The sequence below is a fragment of the Chiloscyllium punctatum genome, chromosome 5 (genome assembly GCF_047496795.1).
Source record: "Chiloscyllium punctatum isolate Juve2018m chromosome 5, sChiPun1.3, whole genome shotgun sequence".
NCBI classification, from domain to species: domain Eukaryota; kingdom Metazoa; phylum Chordata; class Chondrichthyes; order Orectolobiformes; family Hemiscylliidae; genus Chiloscyllium; species Chiloscyllium punctatum.
The window spans coordinates 145,943,295-145,969,116 of NC_092743.1; the positions used below are offsets into that span (position 1 = coordinate 145,943,295).

The following is a 25,822-nucleotide window of genomic DNA, read 5'->3' on the forward strand; positions in this document are numbered from 1 at the left end:
GGGGTCTGGAGGTGCAAGTCCATTGCTCTCTGAAAGTGGCAACACAAGTGGATATGATGTTAAAGAAGGCAAATGGCATGCTTACCTTCATTAGTTGGATAATTGAGTATAAAAGTTGGCAACTCATGTTGCAGATTTAAGTTTTGGCCTCGGCTGTGCACTCAGATCCTCTGCAAACCAGTTGGCAGGAGTATTCACCTTTAATCTCTGCTTACTACAACCTGAAGTCCCCAGCTGCTTCAAGGAGACTACCATCATCCCCGTAACCAAACAAAACACATGAAATGTGCCTCAATGTCCACTACCCAATGGCTCTACTTCTGTAGTTATGAAGGGCTTCGAGAGGTTAGTCATGGCTCACATCATCTTTAGCCTCCCAGCCTGCCTACTGGTACAACAGTAATGGCACAACTGGTCCATGGTAGATGCCATTTCCCTTGCCCTACATTCATCTCTAAAATATCTGGATATTAAGGATACCTATGTCAGAATTCTAATTATCAACTACTCAGCTGACTTCAACATTATAATCCCAAACAAACTAATCTCCAAACTCCAAGACCTAGGTCTCAGCTCCACCCACTGCAACTGGATCATCAAATTCCTGACACATAGACCGCAATCAGTAAGGATTGGGAACAGCATCTCCTCCATGATAATTCTCAACACCAGCACCCTGCAAGGCTGTGGAGACAGCCCTTCATTGTACTCCCTGTGCACTCACAATTGTGTGGCCAAATTTCATCTGAACTCCATCTACTGATGGTTTGCTGATGACACCACCATTGAAGGTCAGATATCAAACAATGACAAGACAAAATTCATTAAAGAGGTGGAGTGCTTGGCGATGTGATGTAAAGATAACTATCTTTCCCTCAATGTCAGCAAAGCTAAAGGGCTGACCACTGACTTCAGAAAGCAAGGAGGAGGACACGCCCTAATTTGTATCAATGGAGCTGAGGTGGAGAGGGTAGAGAGTATCTTGTTCCTTGGAGTGACGATGACCAAAAACCTGCCTTGAACCACCCTTGTAAATGTAATGGTCAAGAAGGCACATCAATGCTTCTTCGTCCTCAGGAGGCTAAGGAAATTTGGCATGTCCAAAGGATCCTCACCAACTTTTATAACTGCACCATAGAAAGCATACTGTCCGGGTGCATAACAGCCTGGTATGGCAACTGCTCTGCCCAGGACCATAAAGAACTACAGCAAGTTGTGAATGCAGCCCAGACTATCATAGGAGCCAACCTTCCATCCATTGACTCCATCTATACTTCTTGTTGCTGTGGAAAGGCAGACAGCATTATTAAAGACCCATCCCACACCCAGTTATAATCTCTTCCAACCTGTTCCATCTGGCAGAAGGTACAATAGCTTAAACACATGTACCAACAGATTCACAAACAGCTTCTTACCTGCTGACATGAGACTTCTGAATAGACCCTCTCAAATTTCAAATTTAATGTTGATCTCTCTCTTTGTGCACCTTCTCTGCAACAATAACATTGCATTTTTTGCTCTGATCTATTACCCTAATGCACTTTTGTAAGGTATGATTTGTCTGTACACTGCGCAAAAACAAAATTTTCACTGTATCTAGATACATGTGACAATAATAAATCAAATCAAGTGACTTATGAGAGGACATAGGTTTTAGATGAGAATACTTTTCAACATATCTCAGCACATGTGACAATAATAAATTAAAGCAAATCAAGTTTAAAGGAGATGTGCAGGGAAAGTTTTTTTTACACAGAGTGTGATAGTGCCTGCAACACACTGCCAAGGGAGGTGGTGGAAGCAGAAGCAATAGTAATATTTGGACAGGGAATAGAGGGACATGGACCACAAGCAGGCAAATAGGATTAGTTTAGAATGGCATCATGGTTGGTACAGACACAGTGGACTTGTGCTGTACAATTCAATATTCTAATTTGCTGAAATGAATTTATCCTGAAAATGTGAAATACAGTTTATGTGCATTATGAGGTATTAGAAAAGTAAAATAAAAGTTGGTTTCATCAGGAAAGCAGCAGCTGCAAATATTACGGGCTTTGGATCTTACTTAAAAGGAGTGGAAATAATGCATCAGTTTGACATAGCCAATTCTGCCAAAATCTAGTCTCCCATGAAACACATCTTGGAAATGTGCAACTTTGTTTTGCAGTCACATTCCTACGTGCAAAACTGAGGCAGCCACCACAGCAAATTCAACAATGTCAGAAGTCCTTGCCAATGTTAGCAGGACACTTTGACAGGAATCTTCTCTCTCTCTCTTTTTTTTTAAAGAGCTTTAAATAGATTATTTTCCATAAACTAAGAAAAACTGTGTACACAGAAATGAGTATTAAGCAAATGTTAACTAGAATTGACAATGACCTTGTTGAAATACAGATTCCACACATTGTATTCTTGTATCTATTGTATTTACCTTTATGGTGTCAAAGACAATGGCAAATGACTCCAATGAAATGGTTCAGCATTCCTGAATGTTAAATAAAGAGCAATGCTGATTGAAGCAGAACATATTCATGCCAACAAAAAACAAATTCTTGCAAAGTACTGAAGTCACTATTTCTGAGGTGATTTTGCCCCAGTGAACATGATAGCATAATTTGAAGAATATTCCTAAACATCAACTTGCATTTTATAGTGATAATGCCTTTAGGGTAAAGGTAATAATATATAACTTGACTTATTTCTCACTACAGTGCACCTCAGCCAGCAATGGAAGTGCCTGAGACTTTTTGATTTTGATTGGCACCTATGTTTTAAGTGCTTATTGAGATAGATAAAATTGGTCTGATAACTCATTAAAAAGTGAGGATATTAAAATGGTGTAACCAAGAGGAGATTAAGCAGATTGGTCTGATCAAACTTAAGTCAAAGACTCTTTCTGATTTGTACAGCAGATGCAGCCATGAGCTATACCACTAGTTGTGCCAGTGGATCTGCTTTACAGAATAAAAGGTTGGAACTCTGCATACAGCCCATCGACTTTGAATGTACTGAAAATGCGATCAAGATATTCATTTTCTCAAACAACGTGACTCCAAATTGTGATTTTCTTAAAGTCTTTAGAATATCTAGCTGGCTCAAGCATTTTACCAATGCAGTTTGTCTAATTTGTACTCCCCACTGTGAATCCAGTAAAATGGTCAAATCCTGGAATATTCTTTCTAAAAGCATAGTAGGTGCACCTTCTGTCCATGAACTACAGGGTTGGAATATAAAAGCAGCAACTTGCTTCTGAGACTTTATAAAGCTCTAGTTAGGCCCCATTTAGAATACTGTGTCCACTTTTGGGCCCCACACCTCAGGAAGGAACATACTGGCACTGGAGCGTGTCCAGCAGAGATTCACACGGATGATCCCTGGAATAGTAGGCCTAACATATAATGATTGGCTGAGGATCCTGGGATTGTATTCATTAGAGTTTAGAAGGTTGAGGGGAGATCTAATAGACACTTACAAGATAATGCATGGCTTAGAAAGGGTGGACACTGGGAAGTTGTTTCCGTTAGGCGGGGAGACTAGGACCTGTGGGCACAGCCTTAAAATTAGAGGGGGTCAATTTAGAACAGAAATGAGGAGACATTTCTTTAGCCGGAGAGCAGTGGGCCTGTGGAATTCATTGCCACGGAGCGCAGTGGAGGCTGGGAAGTTGGGTGGTTCAAGGCAGAGATTGATAAATTCTTGATCTCGCAAGGAATTAAGGGCTCTGGGGAGAGTGCGGGTAAGTGGAGTTGAAACACCCAACAGTCATGATTAAATGGCAGAGTGGACTTGAAGGGCCGAATGGCCTTGCTTCCACTTCTTTGTCTTACATTGGTTCAAAGCAGCAACACATTATCACTTCTCAAGGGATCAACAATAAATGCTGTTCTTACCATCATGCTCATATTCCAAGAATGAAAAGAAAAACTGCATCCTTAAACATGTCACTGCTACTGTCCTGGAAGCTGAATTCTGACCTCAGTTTTAATATACCTCTGTAGCACTGTGAAATAGAAACTATTTTGCAGCCAGCCGATAAAGTACAAATGGGAGATACATGGAAACATTCCTGCAGAAATATGGACACTAGTTGTAAATATTCACTATTGAAAATATTCCTGTTTATGTAGTGCTGAAGGAATCTGAAACAAAAAACACAAACCAGTTCATCATTAGCACTGGGGTGTATACACTCTTCCCCAATACAGCTAAAAGGCAGGAACAAAACCATTTCTGTATAAAGTCACCATCTATTCAGCTATCCAAAAGAATGTGAGAGATTGTTATTAGACACTTAGTGAACAAAAACTGAAAAGACAGTTTGATGAAAGTGAACAAATTTCAAATTGGAGGCAACTTAAATGAAATTTGAGTGCATTTAAACTATTAATGTAAGCCTCACTCATTAGTATTATAAACTCAGTTGAGCCAGGGTTACAATCTGCTTTTAGAAGCAATAGAAGGCAAGGGATTTGTGCTCAAGGCAGCCATATGGAGTTAGGCCACGGATCAGTTATGATCTTATTAAGTGGCAGACCAGGCTTGAAGGGCTGAACTGCCTACTCCAATTCTATATTCCTAACTCTCTGGAGAATAAAGTTGTAATTTTTGTTCAGATCAGACCCTATTTTAGTGCTGATGTTAAACTGCTTCTAAGCTAGGGCAGATTTCAGGAAAGTAGCAATGGCGAGATGACTCTTCATTCTTCTCTGGAAATTTTCACCTTCCTCAGTCTGTTGATCAGACTCAGACATTATTGTCATCCTTAAAAGTTGAATTTAAAATAGTGATGGATACTTCTGTGAAGGGTGCTGTTTTTTAAAAAAAACTAGGTCAGATGATCCTTCAAACAGTGACGCAATCCAGTCTGTGTTATATAGCAGGGAAACCCCAGTGTTGAAGGAAAATAGCTTATACTGGGGTAATTTACGACAAGTGGAGTAAAACATTAAAAGCCATTAGTTAGCTTACAGTTTTAAACAAGCAAGGATCAATTTTTGGTTCTGAAAACAGAGATTAAAAGTTTTCAGGACAGTTTTAAGGAGATCTGACTAGGATTAAAACCAGATTCACTCCTAGAAAGGAGTTTTTCAGATCAGTTAAGGGAATAAGTAACCTCAGTACAAAATAAAATTAGGTTTGTTCAATTTCCAGACCAGGAATGTTTGGTTAGAAATCCACAGGATTTTAGATTCTTCTATTTAACCTGTTTAGGGACATTATTGTACACCTTCAAAACAGGAGAGACTTGAACCCAAGTCACCTCAGGACCAATTCTATGGGAATTCATGTGAGAACTCAACAGTTCACAGGACAAACCAGAGGTGAATCAGTTAAGTCAAACCTAAATATTCAACACAGATGTGTCATTTCTCCAGATTTGAGATGCTGTGAAATGATGGTGTTGGAAAATAGGTTGAAACTTTGTTTTACTAGTTGTTTTAAATTTTTTCTAAGTCTACATCTACATGGTTGGATTTTTGCCTTTTGTGTAGTAAACATCTGTTCTGTGGTTAAAGAAAATCCACAACCCCATGTGACTTTGCTTGAGTGAATGACCATTAAGTTAACTAAAATAAATAAAAACAGATAGTATTACTGCACAAGTCAGATCATCAGCTGATAGTATAACATGGATTCAGATTGTATGAGAAGGTGACAATTCTGCACTGGGAAATTATTTTTGAGTATACCTACATTTGAGTTTCACACACTAGTCAGCATATGCCAATGTCATCAATAGAATTCTGATAGTTGGTGGGTAAGCAATCAAAAGAGTTGCATATAAATTTAAGTTAGGAAGGATGGGAAGCCAGGGAAAGATAGGGAGGTGGATCTGCTAGTTAATGACAGAATTGGGCAACATAGAGAGGGCTGACATAAATTTAGGAAATGGGAAGAGATGAGAAATGGTAAAGGCAAGAAGTCAGTTGTAACAGTAACCATGCATAAGAGTGGAACATAAAAGGAGAAATAATGGGAGCTTGTCAGAATGGCATGATCAGCATCATAATGCGAGATTTCAATCCACAAAGATTAGAAAAATCAGATGAGCAAAGGTATCCTAGATAAGGAATTCATACAGAATATTTAAGATTGTTTCTCAGAACAGCACATGACTTTAAATTTACCTGGACCATCTCTGACACCTCCCTCCCCTTTCTGGACCTCTCCATCTCCATTAATGACGACCAAATTGACACTGACATTTTTTACAAACCCACCAACTCCCACAGCTACCTGGATTACACCTCTTCCCACCCTACCTCCTGCAAAAATGCCATTCCATATTCCCAATCCCTCCGCCTCCGCCATATCTGCTCCCAGGAGGACAATTCCACCACAGAACACACCAGCTGGCCTCCTGCTTTATAGACCACAATTTCCCTTCCCACATAGCTAAAGATGCCCTCCAACGCATCTCAGCCACATCCCGCACCTCCGTCCTCAGACCTCACTCCTCCAACTGTAACAAGGACAGAACGCCCCTGGTGCTCACCTTCCACCCTACCAACCTTCACATAAACCAAATCATCCGCCGACATTTCCGCCACCTCCAAACGGACCCCACTATATTTCCCTCCCCACCCCTTTCCGCCTTCTGCAAAGACCGTTCCCACCGTGACTACCTGGTCAGGTCCACACCCCCCTACAACCCACCCTCCCATCCTGGCACCTTCCCCTTCCACTGCAAGAATTGTAAAACCTGCGTCCACACCTCCTCCCTCACCTCCATCCAAGGTCCTAAAGGAGCCTTCCACATCCATTAAAGTTTTACCTGCACATCCACTAATATCATTTATTGTATCCGTTGCTCCCGATACGGTCTCCTCTACATTGGGGTGACTAGACGCCTTCTAGCAGAGCACTTTAGGGAACATCTCCGGGACACCCTCACCAATCAACCACACCGCTCTGTGGCCCAACATTTCAATCCCCCTCCCATTCTGCCGAGGACATGGAGGTCCTGGGCCTCCTTCACCGCCGCTCCCTCACCACCAGACGCCTGGAGGAAGAACGCCTCATCTTCCGCCTCGGAACACTTCAACCCCAGGGCATCAATGTGGACTTCAACAGTTTCCTCATTTCCCCTTCCCCAACCTCACTCCAGTTCCAACCTTCCAGCTCAGCACTGTCTCCATGACTTGTCCTACCTGCCTATCTTCTTTTCCACCTATCCACTCCAACCCCCCCCCCCGACCTATCACCTTCGTCCGGTCCCCCACTCACCCATTGTACTTTATGCTACTTTCTCCCCACCCCCACCCTCCTCTCATTTATCTCTCCACCCTTCAGGCACTCTGCCTATATTCCTGATGAAGGGCTTTTGCCCGAAATGTCGATTTTACTGCTCCTTGGATGCTGCCTGAACTGCTGTGCTTTTCCAGCAACATTCTAATCTAGACTTTGGTTTCCAGCATCTGCAGTCATTGTTTTTACCCATGCTGATATTAACCAGAGAGCAGTCTATATCAGAGCTGGTATCGTACAAGATAGGGTTAACAACCTTAGTGTAGGTTCTCCTAGGGAGGAGGGACCATAATATTATTGAACTTTATGTTCAGTTTCGGGGGAGGGGAAAGAGAGTAAGTCCTTGACATATTTTTACAAAAAACTTAAACAAGGGCAATTATGAGGGCAGGAAATCAGAGCTGGCTAAAGTGAAATGGCATATTTAGTTTAAAGGCTAGGTCAATGGAGATGCATTGGCAGACATTTAAGGGGATATTTCAGAATTCAAGAAAGAAATATTCGAGTGAGTTTAAAAAAAAGAACCATCCATAGTTAACTAGAAATGTTAGAAATAGTTTCAAAAAAATCATATTGTAGTGCAAAGACAGATGGCAGAGCAGAAAATTTGAAAGAATATAAAAAGAACCAAGTCCAAGAAATGAACAAGGAGATGAAAACAATAAGAGAAAGCTAGCCAGAAATATAAAAGCAGGGAACAGTTTCTGCAAGTATTTTCAGAATGAAAATCATTACTGTGAATGCTGGTCCTACAGAAAGAGAGACTGGAAATAATAATGAAAAATAAAATAAAAATTAATCGAACAGATATTTTACACAGTTCTTCACAACAGAATGTGCAAGTAATTTGAAAGAAACAAACTTGCAGGGTTACATGTATAGTGTGAGAGAATAGAAGCAGTTTGACTAACCGAGAGAGAACAGGCTCTTAAATGGGCTGAAAGGTCTGCTCCGGTGATGTTATGACTATTAGTCTGTTCATGTGTTGGCAGCTCTTGTTGCTCTTGCTTAAGCAATCACTAATTGTCAACCTCTACCTATGCTCCTTTCCTCATCTGCTCATGCCCAAATCCTTCTCCAAGCCCCAATCCCTCAGTTTGCTCTCTCTCTACTGGCCTCAGTCCCTGTCACTTGTCTGCAATTCCGCAAACCTCATTCTACTGTTACTTTTGCCCCTTCCCGCTCCAAGTATTCTAATAACCAATACTCCCCCTGTTCCATCTCTAAACACTGCCCCTTCAGCTCCACAGAGTCTCTCAGTGTTCTGCTGACTGTTTCCATACACCCCGAAACAATGGCCTACCATTCTGCAGCAGCAAGGGATGATGTCATGGAGTCAGTGGCTTCTCTACAGTGTGTGCAGTTCTGAGAGAGTGGGGGCAGGACAGTGACTGTTAAATGTTTAAAGCCTTATGCTGTTCTAAAGTAGGAGGGTTAGCAATCCTCAGGGACTAATGCAAACCATGGTATTTGAATGGCTGATGCACTGCAATTATAAGTGGACATACTTTCGACTATTCACTAAATTAGCACCAACTATTCCATTTCACTGTTTGCTCTATCAAATATAAACTGCTTATTTTTAGGCTGACATGTTAAATGGCTTGGCTCCAGCCAGTTTAAATGCCTATGAATTGTTGGTTTCCTGTTAGTCTGGAAAGGTTGTAGAGAAAGGCTGCAACATTCAGAAGCTAAACCAGAATAAGCAGCCGGAATGAGGGGAGAACAGTCAATTTAAAGCCAGTTGATTTTACGCACGTGATGCAATTTCAGCCCACTAATGCATCAAGACCAACATGCACAAAATCATTGGTTGATTTTACGAGCCGGATTTCATGCTCCCCTGCCAGGGCTCGGGTTCGGATTTGGACAGTGTGTGCCTGCTGTCCCATATAAAGTTGTACAAGGGGTAGGAGAGAGGAATTGTGTGTGTGTGTGTGTGTGTGTTTATTTTGAGGGGGGGGGAGTTGGTGAAGAGTTGAGGCCCCTTGAGTCATTTATTATTCCAAATAATAACCACATAAGAGTCTTTTCCTTCCATACTAGTATTTTGCCTGTGGCAGTCCATGACATGCAAAGTATCCAGCAAGCATCTGCTGTCAGGCAATGGAGGAAACTAGGCCCTCCACAGTCATATGGGGCATCAACAAATCCTGTTTAACCTTCTCCCTTTGCTTCTTAAACATGACCCCACAGTCACTTGTCTGTAGTCCCAGGAGCAGGTGTAACACCCATCTGATGCCACTGGGATCAGTCAACTGGATTGACTGGCAGCTTATATGGGCAGGATGTCCTCCTGAGAAAGGAGGCAAGTCTCAACATTAAAGTGAGTAATGCTGTTCCCAGAGGCCAGCCATCACAATAGTGGGTCAGCCCTCACCTCAACAATTCCCCACAAAATTTACTCTGTGCTGCAACTGAGTTGTTTGTTTCTTGACACATGCTCTACCACAGAATTCACATTTCCATTACTACAAAACTCTAATCATTAAAGAAACCAACGGAATTTTTCCAAAAATTATTTGTTTTTACATAGTTACTTGCTGTACTGTACAGTTATTTGGGGTTCACTCTTAAATTGTCACCTTCAGATGTCAAAATTAAGACTTTTGTGGAGTTTTGCCTTTACTGAAGAATCAAAATTATTGTTCTTGTTTGAAATTTATTGAATGCTAATACAAATTGGTGCTCGAATTATTCAACATTAAATCCAAGTTTATGGATAGAACAATGTATGATTTTTTTTTACTGGGCCCCAAGGGTTTAATCTAAAACTAATTCTTTGCCTAATTGCAACAGTAAGTGATCAACCAACATATAACTGTTATGAAAAGGAAATTACTGAGAGAGGAGAGACTAGGCTGTGGAAAGACTTACAAACAAGAATGAGAATTTTACAGTCAAGATGTTGCAATCTGAGAGTTTGTTATGGATTGGGATTTGCTGTAGGTTAGTACAGGGCCAAATTTCTGGTGACTTCCAATTTTTTAGATTTTTTTTAGATTACTTACAGCATGGAAACAGGCCCTTCGGCCCAACAAGTCCACACCAACCTGCTGAAACGCAACCCACCCAGACCCACTCCCCTACATTTACCCTTTCACCTAACACTACGAGCAATTTAGCATGGCCGATTCACCTAACCTACACATTTTGGATTGTGGGAGGAAACCTGAGCACCCGAGGAAACCCACGCAGACAGGGGAGAATGCGCAAATTCCACACAGTCAGTCGCCTGGGGTAGAACATGGGAGACCAGCTAAGAGTGTGTTGGAACAGTTGAATCTAGAGTCATAGAGTCCTACAGCACGGAGACAAGCCCTTTGGCCCAAACTGGCCCATCCACACTAACCTCATTTCCCTGCACTTGGCCAATATCCTTCTAAACCTTTCCTGTCCATATATCTGACCAAATGCCTTTTAAATGTTGTTAATGTACTTACTTCAACCAATTCTGCTGGCAGCTCATTCCATATGAATACCATCTTCTGTGCAAAAATGTTGCCCCTCAGGTTTCATTTTATTCCTTCCCCTCTAATCTAATGCCCTCTAGTCCTTGATTCCCCATCCCTGGGAAAAAGACCAGAGTGCATTCACCCTATTCATGCCTCTCATGATCTTATACACTTCTATAAGATCCCCCATAGTCTCCAATGCTATAAAAGAAAAAAGTCTTAACTTGTCCAACCTCTCCCCATAACTCAGTCTCTTGAGGCCTGGCAACATCCTTGCAAATTTCTTCTGTACTCTTTCCAGTTTAATAACATCCTTCCTGTAACAAGGTGATCAAAATTGAACACAGTACTCCAAGTGTTGCCTCACCAACCTCCTGCACAAATGCAACATAATATCACAACTTCAATACTCAGTGCCCTGACTGATGAAGGCCAGTGTGCCAAAAGCTTTCTTCACTGCCCTTCTACCTGTGACTCCACTTTCAGAGAAACATGCACCGGAACTCCAAGGTCCCTCTGTTCCACTTCATTACTTAAGGCCCGATCATTCACCATGAAACTCCTGTCTTGATTTGACTTTCCAAAATGCAGGACCTCACACTTAACTACATTAAACTCCATTTGCCATTTCTCGGCTCACTTCGCCAGCTGATCAGGGTTCTGCTGCAATTTCTGATAAACTTCCTCTTGATATTGCCTATTTTGGTGTCATCTGCAAACTTAATAACCACACCTAGAAGTAACTAAGGCATGAATGAGGGTTTCAAGAACTGAAAAGCTGAGCCAAGTGTTAAGTCAAGTAATGTTAGGTAGGATGAAACAAATAGACATAAATGATGGCGTGAATTTAAATTCATCCTGAGATCAAGTATGACTTCAATTCTGTAAATAGACTGTTTGTTGTCAGAGAAGGCTCTGGAGCACACAGTGAGGGGATGACATTAAGAACAGGGCCTGAAAATAACAAATTCAAAATAATTAAATTCAACCCAAATGTTAGATTCTGCTGTCTGCAGAGTGGTACTACTCCTCATCAAAACTCCCGAAACCAAAACAGGAGGTACTGGAAATAATGTTCATTTTCCCCCCAAAGAAAAGTCCGAATTTCTTTTTCCCCCTTTGTAAATTGAATTTTATTGATTCTTATCCTCTCCTGAGATCAAATTCAGACTGATATAGAACATCGTGGTAATGTTTGTCTTTCAATAACTTACCCGACTGATTCTGTTTTTTTGTAAGCCTCAACATGACTGTTGAATCACTGATCAGACCCTCCAGTTTGTCCAGTCCATGATATTTACAAGTACTCTTCATATGAGAAAAAATGGTTTAACTCAGAACAGACTTTATCTGTAACAGAGGTCTGTAAAGAAAATATGTATATTGGGCTATAAAACAGAATTCACTTCTATAAATTTTAAGGAGGGGAAAGTGGATGCGAAATAGAGACATTTCAGAGTAAAATATCAACAGTGAAAGCCAGCAATACAATCCAGCATTATCTTAAGTTACTTTTCCTTGAAGCATCAAACTGAAAAACAACTTTCAGGAAATCTGCTCATGCTTTAAATTGGAGTTAAGTAGTTCCTTGCCGTATCTAATTCAGTGAATCCAATCTTTATTCACAGAGCAGAAATGAGCCAAGATTAAATTTTAAAGTCTCAAATTAAATGTATCTTCCTAGCATTAATTGCTGGCACAAAAACAGAAATTGCTGTATGAGCTCAGGTCTGGCAGCATCTGTGGAGAGAAATCAGAGTTAATGTTTCATGTCCAGCGACTTCACTGAATTCTGAGGAAGAGTCACTGGACCTGAAACGTTAACTCTGATTTCTCTCCACAGATGCTGTCAGACTTGCTGAGCTTTCCGATTATGTTTTTGTTTTTGATTTCCAGCATCCACAGTTCTTTCAGTTTTAATTCGTTGTAGATACTTCTATGGAAGAATATGGCAAGGAAGAATGATTTATTAAACTGCACTATAAACAAACCCAGCTTTGGAAAAAAGTTCTATTACTAAAAATTCAAAATCCATCACTACACTCCCTCAAACTAAATTACTGCAGACACTGTAGGCCCATTCGGCCCCTTGAACATATTCTACCACTGGATAAGATCATGGTTGATTTGATTGAGACCTCAACTTCCATTTACTTGCCTGCCCCCATAATCATTGATGTCCTCAAAATCTAACTCTGCCTTTACTGCATATGTGGTAGTTGGTTAGCTCAGTTGACTGAATGGCTGTTTTATGCTTTAGAATGACACTAACAACATGGTGGACACCAACAAGTGTCACATTTCATTTAAATAATTAGATTTCTAGTTTAAGAACATCCTTCACGGCTTGTCTGTAGTTAAACCAAGTAGTTTAACTGGTCAAACTATAAACTTAATGCAATACCTATTCAACCACTAACAGTTTAAAGTACTGTCCACACCTAGAATTTTAAAATGTTAACTCAGCTGCCTGTTCACCTCTTAACGCTGTGAACATCGAACAACTTCTGGAGACTGTAAGTTCATTTTAAAAATCAGCACACACCTCCTTCCATCTCCACATCAAAATTCCAAGGTTTGCTTGTACATAGCCAAATTCCATCCTTGTCACTTGATGTGACAGTGAAACCTGTCAATGTTTCTACAGAGCAGATGACTTGCACCCAAGGTTCAACTGCTAAGTCAGCATTTACTAAAGTAACTAACTGAATAATAGTAATTCGACTAATGTAATCAATACCCATTCACTTTCAGTTGATTGGCAGACAACTGCTGCTATAAGGTAGTTTCTGCTAACAGGGCTTCTTAAAATTTAAAAGTGCTGGCTGTTTATGTTGGAATCTGACAGCTTAAATTAAACCTTGAGAAAATATTTCCAGAAATAATCTCACCCACATCAAATTCCGAAGTTATTACTCATACCCGTTGCAGAAATTAGGTTCCTACTGATGCTACATTTTCACTATCCACTTGGGTAACAGTCAACCTTTGCTAGAACCAATCACATTACAGTCAATATTGTGAAATATAAATGGTTTCCTCATTCCTTTCTGGCTTCAGCATTTCCAACTGAATGCTATACAGTGTGCCAACTAGCAGTCGCTTAGGACATTCCTCCAAATGCTCCCCACAATCGACACTATGAATAGAAAATCAAAATTGAACTTCAACCAGGTAAGCCAATTTAATGGAGAAAGTGCCTGATGAAGGGCTTATGCCCGAAACATCGATTCTCTTGCTCCTTGGATGCTGCCTGACCTGCTGCGCTTTTCCAGTAACACATTTCAAGCCAATTTAATGTCCAATTAGAAAAGGAATGACATCCTGGAACCACACTAAAACAGGATTTACAAATTCTTTACATCCACTGAATTACTTAGAAAATAAAATACAGGAAGAAGTAATTCTGTTCATCACTGCTGCATTTCAGCATTCAGTTGGATTCAATGCTTTGGTTTCTGCTGCTTTACTCTGACATTGTTGAGCATTTTAAGTGAAGGTGGCAGGGTAGTGGTGATATCACTGGACTAGTAATCCAGAACCCCAGTTCTGAGGTCATGGGTTTGAATCCCACCATGATGGATGATGTGCGAATTCAATAAAAAAAGGGATTAAAAAGTTGGGTTAATGGTAACTATGTAGGTATTGCTGTCATAAAAACCCTTGAGGAGAAAGTGAGGACTGCAGATGCTGGAGATCAGAGCCGAAAATGTGTTGCTGGAAAAGTGCAGCAGGTCAGGCAGCATCCAAGGAACAGGAGAATTAACGTTTCGGGCATGAGCCCTTCTTCAGGAATGAGGAAAGTGTGTCCAGCAGGCCAAGATAAAAGGTAGGGAGGAGGGACTTGGGGGAGGGGCGTTGGAAATGTGATAGGTGGAAGGAGGTCAAGGTGAGGGTGATAGGCCGGAGTGGGGGTGGGGGGCGGAGAGGTCAGGAAGAAGATTGCAGGTTAGGAAGGCAGTGCTGAGTTCGAGGGATTTGACTGAGACAAGGTGGGGGGAGGGGAAATGAGGAAACTGGAGAAATCTGAGTTCATCTCTTGTGGTTGAAGGATTCCTAGGCGGAAGATGAGGCGTTCTTCCTCCAACCGTCGTGTTGCTATGGTCTGGCGATGGAGGAGTCCAAGGACCTGCATGTCCTTGGTGGAGTGGGAGGGGGAGTTGAAGTGTTGAGCCACGGGGTGGTTGGGTTGGTTGGTCCGGGTGTCCCAGAGGTGTTCTCTGAAACGTTCCGCAAGTAGGCGGCCTGTCTCCCCAATATAGAGGAGGCCACATCGGGTGCAGCAGATGCAGCAAATGATGTGTGTGGAGGTGCAGATGAATTTGTGGCGGATATGGAAGTGTCCCTTGGGGCCTTGGACGGAAGTAAGGGGGGAGGTGTGGGCGCAAGAAATAAAAACCCATCTGGTTTACTAGTGTCCTTTAGGGTAGGAAATCCTTTTCTTGCCTGGCCTACACCTGACTCCAGAACTATGGCAATATAGTTGACTTTTAATTGCCCTCTGGACAAATAAAAATTGACAGTGAGTGCCTAAATCCCAATTATGAATAAAGTAAACACTCATGTGCTTTATGCAATGATGTTTTTATACATTTAATTCTCACTCATTTAAACATACAATCCATTAGCCCGATTTATTCAAGAATATTTCAAGTACACATTATCTTTACCATTGATTATTTTATACACCGTGACTAAAAGGAGATCATTGTAATTTATTTTGGGCATTTCTAAAATAAGTTAAAATAAAAGTTGACTTCACTTTTCCTATTCATTCAGGATGCAAGGTTCCGGGTGTTAATTTCATCATGTATTGTCAAAGAATTGGCAAATATTTGGATTATATGATCACTTTTTATTTTAAACAGGATGTGAAACACTTAGGTGCAGTGTGTACTCTGCACCACAGAAGTGATGTTGCATCCCTGAAGAAACTGTAATGCAAATTTACAACAATTAATTCACACCTGGTAGCTATGATACACAACAGAAAGTATATAAACTAGTCTGGCTTTTGGCATAATGGCAAACACAAAGGGGTGATTTAATACTGTTTGAAATGAGAAAAGGAAGAATAAAAAAATACACATACACCAATTCAATTGAAGGTAAAACAAAGACAAGAAACCACAACCAAGAAAACCTGAACTTCTGCAAAGAAAAAGATTCCAATGTTTCTTCGTGGAAAGGGATACTGGAGTATGGAATGCTGTGCCACTAACAGTGATCAATGTTACAGCCATAGAGAGTCATAGAGTTCAACAGCACGGAGACACACCCTTTATCCTAACCTGGTCCATGCCAACCAAAATGTCCATCTGTGCTAACCCCATTTCTCTGCACTTGGCCCATATCCTTCTATGCCTTTCCTATCCATGTATTTGTCAAATGCCTTTCAAATGTTGTTAATGTACCCACCTCAACCACTTTCGCTGGTAACTCATTCCATATGCGTACCATCCTCTGTGTAAAAAAGATGCCCCTCAGATTCTCTCTTATTCATTCCCCTCTAACCTTAAACTGATACCCTCTAGTCCTCGATTTCCCAACCCTGGGAAAAAGACTGTATTCATGCCTCGCATGATCTTATACATTTGTATAAGATCCCCTTTCGGTCTCTTATGGTCTAAAGAAAAACGTCTTAGCTTGTCCAACTTCTCACTATAGCTCAGAATGTTGAGTCCTGGAAACGTACTTGTAAATTTCTTTTGCATTCTTTCCAGTTTAATAACATCCTTCCTATAACAAGGTGACCAAAACTGAACACAATATTCCAAGTATGGCCTCACCAATCTCCTGCACGACTGCAACATAACTTCTCAGTTTCTATACTCAATGCCCTGACTGATGAAGGCCAGTGTGCCAAAAGCCTTCTTCACTGCCCTATCCACCTGTGACTCCACTTTCAGAGACACATGCACCTGAACTCCAAGGTCCTTCTGTTCCACTACATTACTTAAGGCCCTACCATTCACCATGAAACTCCTACCTTGATTTGACTTTCCAAAATGCAAGACCTCACATTTATCTACATTAAACTCCATTTGCCATTTCATGGCCCACTTCCCCAGCTGATCAAGGTCCTCCTGTAAATTCTGACAACCTACACTCTATTCATCATACAGTGTATCTGTATTAAAGGGTATTTTAAAAAAATCTAGTGTCCATTTTATTAGGAGAAAATGAGGACTGCAGATGCTGGAGATCAGAGCTGAAAATGTGTTGCTGGAAACGTGCAGCAGGTCAGGCAGCATCCAAGGAGCAGGAGAATCGACGTTTCGGGCATGACCCCTTCCTGAAGAAGGGCTTATGCCCGAAACGTTAATTCTCCTGTTCCTTGGATGCTGCCTGACCTGCTGCGCTTTTCCAGCAACACATTTTCAGCTCCATTTTATTAGGGCAAATTTTCATTTTGAGTTTTGTGCAAACTGGTGATTTGAGCATGTTCCAGGGTTTTCTTTGTTAGACTTCTATTCAATGGTTTGACGCAGTGGTATTTCCTACCTTCAGAAAAGGAGGGTTTTAGGCAAGCAACACCATCTTGAAGGTCTGATGCTATGGTTGGTGGATAATTTTTAATCTTGTAATAGCCTTAGAGGGAACAGGTTTCATTCACAATAAATTGTTTCTTTGTGGGACCTGCCATTTTGTCCTCAGGACAAGGAATAAGCATTAGAGAAAGGCGTAATATTTTTAGACAATACAGCACCTATTACTTTGTTTAGAAGATCCATGTGTGGATGCCACATGAGGATAAATGTATGTTTGCCTGTAATGTCCTCACAGAAACTTCTTAACCCTAATTTTCTACCTTCTGTTTATATATATCAGGTGGTAGATAATTTAAAAATTTCATCCACATGCATGATTTCCAGGAGTTGGTGCCTAAGCATTAGGGGGCTTCCATTTCTAAAAAGCAGGCACTTCAAAGAGGTGACACCCTGGCTCAGTGGTTAGCCCCGGTGCCTCACAGCACGAAGGTCCCAGGTTCAATTCCAGCCTCGGGCGACTGTCTGTGTGGAGTTTGCACATTCTCCCTGTGTCTGCGTGGGTTTCCTCCCACAGTCCAAAGATGTGTTGGCCAGGTGAATTGGACATGCTAAACTGCCCATAGTGCTAGGTGCATTAGTCAGAGGGAAATGGGTCTCGGTGGGTTGCTCTTTGGAGGGTCGGTGTGGATTGGTTGGGCCGAAGGGCCTGTTTCCACACTGTTGGGAATCTAATCTAATCATTTCTTAAATTAAATTTTCAAGATGCAATTTTCCACTCTCAACATGAATATGCTAAAGGCTCCTGTCTAAGTCTGGATTCCGGTAACTTGGTGCAAACAATGCAGTTCTTTTGAGGGTTCGTTAAAATCTGCAGTTGCCATTTGAATCTTAAAGGTGAATATGTTGGAGCATCCCTCCTCATAGGGTAATCTCCAGTAAAGTAGCTTGAATGAACTATTAGTGCTTACGGAATCACACACAGCGTTAACATTCAGAAGACCATATCAATTATAGGACAATGAGAAGATTGGGGCAAAATAAAGTGTTCGATATGGCCTAGGTAGTCATTAATAATAATATATTTTCCAACACTGATTTTAAGTTTGCTTTTCCAAAAGTGCTGTTGATATTAATTCAAATTAAGGAATCAAAGACGACAAAAATGAACTGCGTGTTTTTCCTGTAATTGCATTAATTAATATTTCAGCACTGTACTACTTACATCTAAAATGAATTTTGATAGATATTATCTTTTAATTTAAAAATTTCACAAATAAGTTACTCAACTGTTTTGACCTGTGAATTGCACCAAATCTAACCCCACATTTGTAATGCTATGATGGAACACATTTAAATAGTCACCTGACACACCTATGGAAGAAACCACTACATACGGTGGTTCCATTTAAAATGACACTCACTGCTACAACACTTTTCAATTTAATAAATCTACATTCGTTAGTGGCCTTATCAGTCAGACCAGAGTCACCATTAGTATATATTAGGAAATTCAGCTTGCACACTTCTCGTTTTTGTTGTATATAGACCAACGTTCCCCCCAAAAATAAATAATTGCATGATTTTTAACCTTGAATGAAGCATTTGTATGCCATTGTATACCAACTCTGATAGAAACAGAAGCAGCCTTGTTTCAGAAAAGCATCTTCCCAATTCAATTCTGTCTGCTTCTGATTGCTGCAATTCGCGGTCAGTTCAGCACACAACAGTAGATATCTGGTATATTACCCAAGTGGCCAGTACTTCACATCTGTGCCTTGACAACAAGGAAAGTCCTTTGATAAGACAGTATTATGGTGAAATAAGTGCACAAAGGCTGGTATCCCATCATCAAGTCACCCTTTATTTATTTGTGCACAGTACACTGGCTGTGACCAGTCAGCACGGAGTCAGTCCCCTGAACTGAGGAGATTCTAAATCCTCTGTTTAAATTGTTCAGCCAGGGTTTCCTGATCGATTGGGGCTGTTAACCCAGGCCAAGGACCTCAATCAACAAGGTCCACCTGTTTCCAATCACTACATATGGGTTAGTCCAATCCTGATCATGAATATTTATTTTCTAGCAAGGGGCTTCATATAGGAATTAGGAAAGGGAATCACAATTGATTTTCTTGTGTCAGATAAACGCTAATTTCTCCTGAGATGGAATATAAACAACTTATATTTACATATAATCTTTATACCCTCTGAGCATTCTAAAACCCTTTCAACAACAACATGTGTTGAATTCTAGTCATTAAGAACATAGAACATTACAGCGCAGTACAGGCCCTTCGGCCCTCGATGTTGCACCGACCTGTCATACCAATCTGAAGCCCATCTAACCTACACTATTCCATGTACGTCCATATGTTTGTCCAATTACGACTTAAATGTACTTAAAGTTGCCGAATCTATTACCGTTGCAGGCAAAGCATTCCATACCCTTACTACTCTGAGTAAAGAAACTACCTCTGACATCTGTCTTATATCTATCACCGCTCAATTTAAAGCTATGCCCCCTTGTGCTCGTCATCACCATACTTGGAAAAAGGCTCTCCCTGTCAACCCTATCTAATCCGCTGATTATCTTATATGTCTCTATTAAGTCACCTCTCAACCTTCTTCTCTCTAACGAAAACAGCCTCAAGTCCCTCAGCCTTTCCTCGTAAGACCTCCCCTCCATACCAGGCAACATCCTAGTAAATCTCCTCTACACCCTTTCCAAAGCTTCCATATCCTTCTTATAATGCGGTGACCAGGACTGTACACAATACTCCAAGTGCGGCCGCACCAGAGGTTTGTACAGCTGTAACATAACCTCATGGTTCCGGAACTCGATCCCTCTATTAATAAAAGCTAAAACACCGTCGGTCTTCTTAACAACTCTGTCAACTTGGGTGGCAACTTTCAAGGATCTGTGTACATGGACCCCGAGATCTCTCTGCTCATCTACACTACCAAGAATCTTACCATTAGCCCAGTACTTTGCATTCCGGTTACTCCGACCAAAGTGAATCACCTCACACTTGTCCGCATTAAACTCCATTTGCCACCTCTCAGCCCAGCTCTGCAGCTTATCTATGTCCCTCTGTAACTACAACATCCTTCGTCACTATCCACAACTCCACCAACCTTAGTGTCGTCTGCAAATTTACTGACCCACCCTTCATAAATCCATGCTGACTCTGACCTATCCTGTTACTACTATCCAGATGTGTCGTAATTTCATCCTTTATAATAGACTCCAGCATCTTTCCCACCACTGAGGTCAGACTAATTGGTCTATAATTTCCTGTTTTCTCTCTCCCACCTTTCTTAAAAAGTGGTACAACATTAGCCACCCTCCAATCTGCAGGAACTGATCCCGAATCTATTGAACTCTGGAAAATAATCACCAACGCATCCATGATTTCTCGAGCCACCTCCTTCAGTACCCTGGGATGTAGACCATCAGACCCCGGGGACTTATCAACCTTCAGACCTAACAGTCTCTCCAAAACTAATTCCTGGCAAATATAAATTCCCTTCAGTTCAGGTCCTTCAGCCACTGTTACCTCAGGGAGATTGCTTGTGTCTTCCCCAGTGAACACAGATCTGAAGTACCAACTCAATTCTTCTGCCATTTCTTTGTTCCCCGTAATATATTCCCCTGTTTCTGTCTTCAAGGGCCCAATTTTAGTCTTAGCCATTTACTTGCCTTTCACATACCGTGGGCGGCACGGTGGCACAGTGGTTAGCACTGCTGCCTCACAGCGCCAGAGACCCAGGTTCAATTCCTGCCTCAGGCGACTGAGTGTGTGGAGTTTGCACGTTCTCCCCGTGTCTGCGTGGGTTTCCTCCGGGTGCTCCGGTTTCCTCCCACAGTCCAAAGATGTGCAGGTCAGGTGAATTGGCCATCCTAAATTGCCCGTAGAGTAGGTAAGGGGTAGATGTAAGGGTATGGGTGGGTTGCGCTTCGGTGGGGCGGTGTGGACTTGTTGGGCCGATGGGCCTGTTTCCACACTGTAAGTAATCTAATCTAAAAAAGCTTTTACTATCCTCCTTTATAATATTGGCCAGTTTACCTTCGTACCTCACATTTTCTCAGCGTAGTTCCTTCTTAGTAATCCTCTGTTGTTCTTTAAAAGCTTCCCAGTCCTCCGTTTTCCCACTTATCTTTGCTATGTTATGCTTTTTCTCTTTTAACTTTATCTGTTTCTCAACTTCCCTCATCAGCCATGGCCACCCATGCCTCCTCCTAGGATCTTTCTTCCTTTTTGGAACGAACTGATCCTGCAACTTCTGCATTATACACAGGAATATCTGCCATTGTTCATGTCAGCTAGGAGCGGATGGCATAGCAGACTCAATGGGCTAAATGATCTAATTCTGATCCTGAATCTTATGGCCTAAATACAATTCAGACTGCCAGTTGTGTCATGTTCATTAACTTGGCGCTGACCTTCTTGTTAGACTTACTTTACTTGACGTCAAATTTCCCTTTAATCACTCCACATGCTGATCTCCTGTCCTGGTTCCCAGCCCCAACCACACTAGTTTAAATCCTTGTCATTCTACAGCTACATAGAGATATACAGTACAGAAACAGACTCTTCGATTCAACTCGTCCATGCCGACCAGATATCCGAACCTAATCTAGCCCCACCTGCCAGCATCCGGCCAATATCCCACCAAATTCTTCCTATTCATATACCCATCCAGATGCCTTTTAAATGTTGTAATTGTAGCAGCCTCCACCACTTCCTCTGGCAGCTCATTCCAGATACGTACCATCCTCTGAGTGAAAAAGTGCCCCTTATGTCCCTTTTAGATCTTTCCCCTCTCACCCTAAACCTACATCCTCTAGTTCTGGACTCCCCCACCCCAGGGAAAGATCTTGTCTATTTATCCTATTTATGCCCCTCATGATTTTATAAACCTCAATAAGGACACCCCTCAGCCTCCGACGCTCCAGGGAAAACAGTCCTAGCCTATTCAAACTCTCCCTATAGCTCAGATCCTCCAAACCTGGCAACATCCTTGTAAAACATTTCTGAACCCTTTCAAGTTTCACAACATCTTTCCGATAGGAAGGAGACCAGAATTGCACACAATATTCCAAGTGGCCTAACCAATGTCCTGTACAGCTGCAACATGACCTCCCAACTCCTGTACTCAATACGCCGACCAATAAAGGAAAGCATACCAAATGCATTCTTCACTATCCTATCAACGTGCGACTCTACTTTCAAGGAGCTATGAACCTGCACTCCAAGGTCTCCTTGTTCAGCAACACTCCCTAGGACCTTACCATTAAGTGTATAAGTCCGGCTAAGATTTGCTTTCCCAAAATGCAACACCTCGCATTTACCTAAATTAAACTCCATCTGCCACTCCTCGAGCCCATTGGCCCATCTGATCAAGATCCCGTAGTAATCCAGATATATCTCGAAATTGCTATCAGATCATATTTATTTACTTCATACGTGCTATCAATTAATTTACCTTTTTATTATTCACTTATGGATGTGGATGTCACTGGCTGGGCCAGCATTTCCTACCCATCCCTAGTTGCCCTCAAGAAGGTAATGGCGAGCTGCCATCTCAAACCACTGCAGCCACTTGCTGTGGGGGAATCCATAGTCCTGTTTAGAACATAGAACACAGAACATTACAGCGCGGTACAGGCCCTTTGGCCCTTGATGTTGCATCGCCCTGTGAAACCAATCTGAAACCCATCGAACCTACAATGTCCATATGCCTATCCAATGACCATTTAAATGCCCTTAAAATTTGTGAGTCTACAGTTGCAGGCAATGTGTTCTGCACCCCTACCCTCTGATAGCTGTCCTATATCTATCATGTCTCAATTTAAAGCTATGTCCCTCATGCTACCCATCACCTTTCGAGGAAAAAGGCTCTCCCTGTCCACCCTATCTAACCCTCTGATTATCTTATATGTCTCAATTAAGTCACCTCTCAACCTTTTTCTCTCTGATGAAAATAGCCTCAAGTCCCTCAGCCTTTCTTCGTGAGACCTTCCCTCCATACCAGGCAACATACCAGAAAACCTCCTCTGAATCTTTTCCAAAGCTTCCACATTCTTCTTATAATGCGGTGACCAGAACTATATGCAATACCTCATTCCTGAGGAAGGGCAACTCTAGTTGCCACCTCTCAGCCTAGCTCTGTAGCTTATTTATGTCTCCCTATAGCCTTCAACATCCTTCAGCACTATTCACAACTCTACCGACCTTAGTGTCATCCACAAATTTACGAACAAATTGACCAGTGATCCTTACTTCTGTTGTAGGAAATGTTTTGGAAAGGATTATAAGAGATAAGATTTATAATCATCTAGCAAGCAACAATTTGATTTCAGATAGTCAACATGGTTTCATCAAGGGCAGGTCATGTCTCACAAACCTCATTGAGTTTTTTGAGAAGGTGACCAAGCATGTAGGTGACCAAGCATGTAGGTAAGGGTAGGGCAGTTGACGTGGTATACATGGACTTCAGTAAAGCCTTTGATAAGGTTCCACACGGTAGGCTGATGGAGAAAATGCAGAGGCATGGAATTGAGGGTAATTTAGCAGTTTGGATTAGAAACTGGCTTTCTGAAAGGAGGCAGTGAGTGATGGTTGATGAAAAATATTCAGCTTGGAGTCCGGTTACTAGTGGTGTGTCACAAGGATCGGTTTTGGGACCACTGCTGTTTGTCACTTTTATAAATGACTTTGATGCAGGCATAGGTGGATGGATTAGTAAATTTGCAGATGACACTAAAGTCGGTGGAGTAGTGGACAGTTTGGAAGAATGTTACAGGTTGCAGGGGGACTTGAATAAACTGCAGAATTGGGCTGAGAGGTGGCAAATGCAGTTCAAAGCAGCTAAACGTGAGGTGATTCACTTTGGGAAGAATAACAGGAAGGCAGAGTACTGGGTCGATGGAAAGATTCTTGGTAGTGTGGATGTTCAGAGGGATCTTGGTGTCCATGTACATAGATCCCTGAAAGTTGCCACCCAGGTAGATAGTGCTGTTAAGAAGGCATATGATGTGTTAGGTTTTATTGGTAGAGGGATTGAGTTCTGGTGCTGCAATATCGTGCTGCAACTATACAAAATGCTGGTGTGGCCATACTTAGAATATTGTGTACAGTTCTGGTCTCCCCAATACAGGAAGGATGGGGAAGCATTGGAAAAGGTGCAGAGGATCTTTACCAGGGTGTTGCTTGGTTTGGAGGGAAGGTCTTATGAGGAAAGGATGAGAGACTTGAACCTGTTCTCAGTGGCAAGAAGAAGGATAAGAGGGGATTTAATAAAGACATACAAGATGATCAGAGGATTACATAGGGCAGACAGTGAAAGCTGTTTTCCTAGGATGATGACGTCAGCGTGTACAAGGGGCATAATTTCAAATTGAGGGGTGATAGATTTAAGACAGATGTCAGAGGCAGGTTCTTTACTCAGAGAGTGGTAAGAGTGTGGAATACCCTACCTGCCAATGTAGTCAACTCAGCCACATTAGGGTGATTTAAACAATCCTTGGATAAGCACATGGATGAGTTTGGGATAGTGTAGGGGGATGAGCTGAGAATCGTTCACAGGTTGGCACAACATCGAGGGCTGAAGGGCCTGTTCTGCATTGTATTGTTCTATGTTCTAACTCATCCTTCTACGCCCTCATCCAGGTCATTTATAAAAATGACAAACAGCAGTGGACCCAAAACAGATCCTTGCAGTACACCACTTAATAACTGAACTCCAGGATGAACATTCCCCATCAACATCACCCTCTGTCTTCTTTCAGCTCGCCAATTTCTGATCCAGACCACTAAATTGCCCTCAATCCCATGCCTCTATATTTTGTGCAGTAGCCTTATCAAACACCTTACTGAAATCCATATGCACCGCATCAACAGTTTTCCCCACATCCACCTGTTTGGTCACCATCTCAGGAAAGGTTTAGGAGGGAGTTCCAGGATTTTGAATCCGCGACACTGAAGGAACTTGGTGATGGATTTGAAGTCAGTACAAAAATGGTTTGGTATGGTGCTGCTCTGATGTATATTTGGTATGAATGCCATGTACAGTGTTTTTCACTGTTATCTTTGTAGCTTGTAGTCCTAAATATTAGTTTATACTTAAGTTGTTTTGTCTTTTTCTGCTATTCTCTGACCTTCATTTCCCATGCTACAGTTTTGCTCTACTGCCTCAAATCTATCCCTTTACTTGTGACATCTCCTGAAGCTTAATTCCTCATCCTCATTCTTAGTCTGTAAGTTCTCTTTTCAGCCCAGAGCAGATAGCTCAAGCTCTGGCATTAAGGAAACAACACATGGAGTGGCTCTTTGCTGCAGACTGTCAATACCCTTCACTATACTTGTCCCCTATTACCATTACATTCCTTTTTGCTCCCTTCACTTGACTGACTACTTGTATCATGGTCAGTTAGTTCATCCACCCTGCAGCTCGCACTCTCATCCAAACAAACTGAAAAAAGCTCAAAGCCTTTGGATAATTGCAAAGTTGAATTTCTCGCTCCAACCTCCTGGGTCCCCTTACTTGCCTCACTCACAGTCAGATCATCTTGTCCCCATGCACTGGCCAAACCAGTTGACTCTAACCTAAGTGATGTAACGATCTCCT

At 41.7% G+C, this 25,822-nt stretch overlaps 1 protein-coding gene across 12 annotated transcripts in view; it reads right to left on the bottom strand.

Moving 5' to 3' along the window:
• fam110b (family with sequence similarity 110 member B) overlaps nucleotides 1-25,822 on the bottom strand; it is a 216,556-nt gene that overhangs the window by 45,913 nt on the left and 144,821 nt on the right. The window contains exon 4 of one of the 12 annotated variants that reach the window (XR_011960757.1): nucleotides 11,752-12,066. The exons of the other annotated variants lie outside the window; for them this stretch is intronic. The gene's annotated coding sequence lies outside the window, so the exon portion shown is untranslated. Of the gene's footprint in view, nucleotides 1-11,751; nucleotides 12,067-25,822 lie in introns of those variants that run through there. 12 annotated transcript variants of the gene reach the window in all.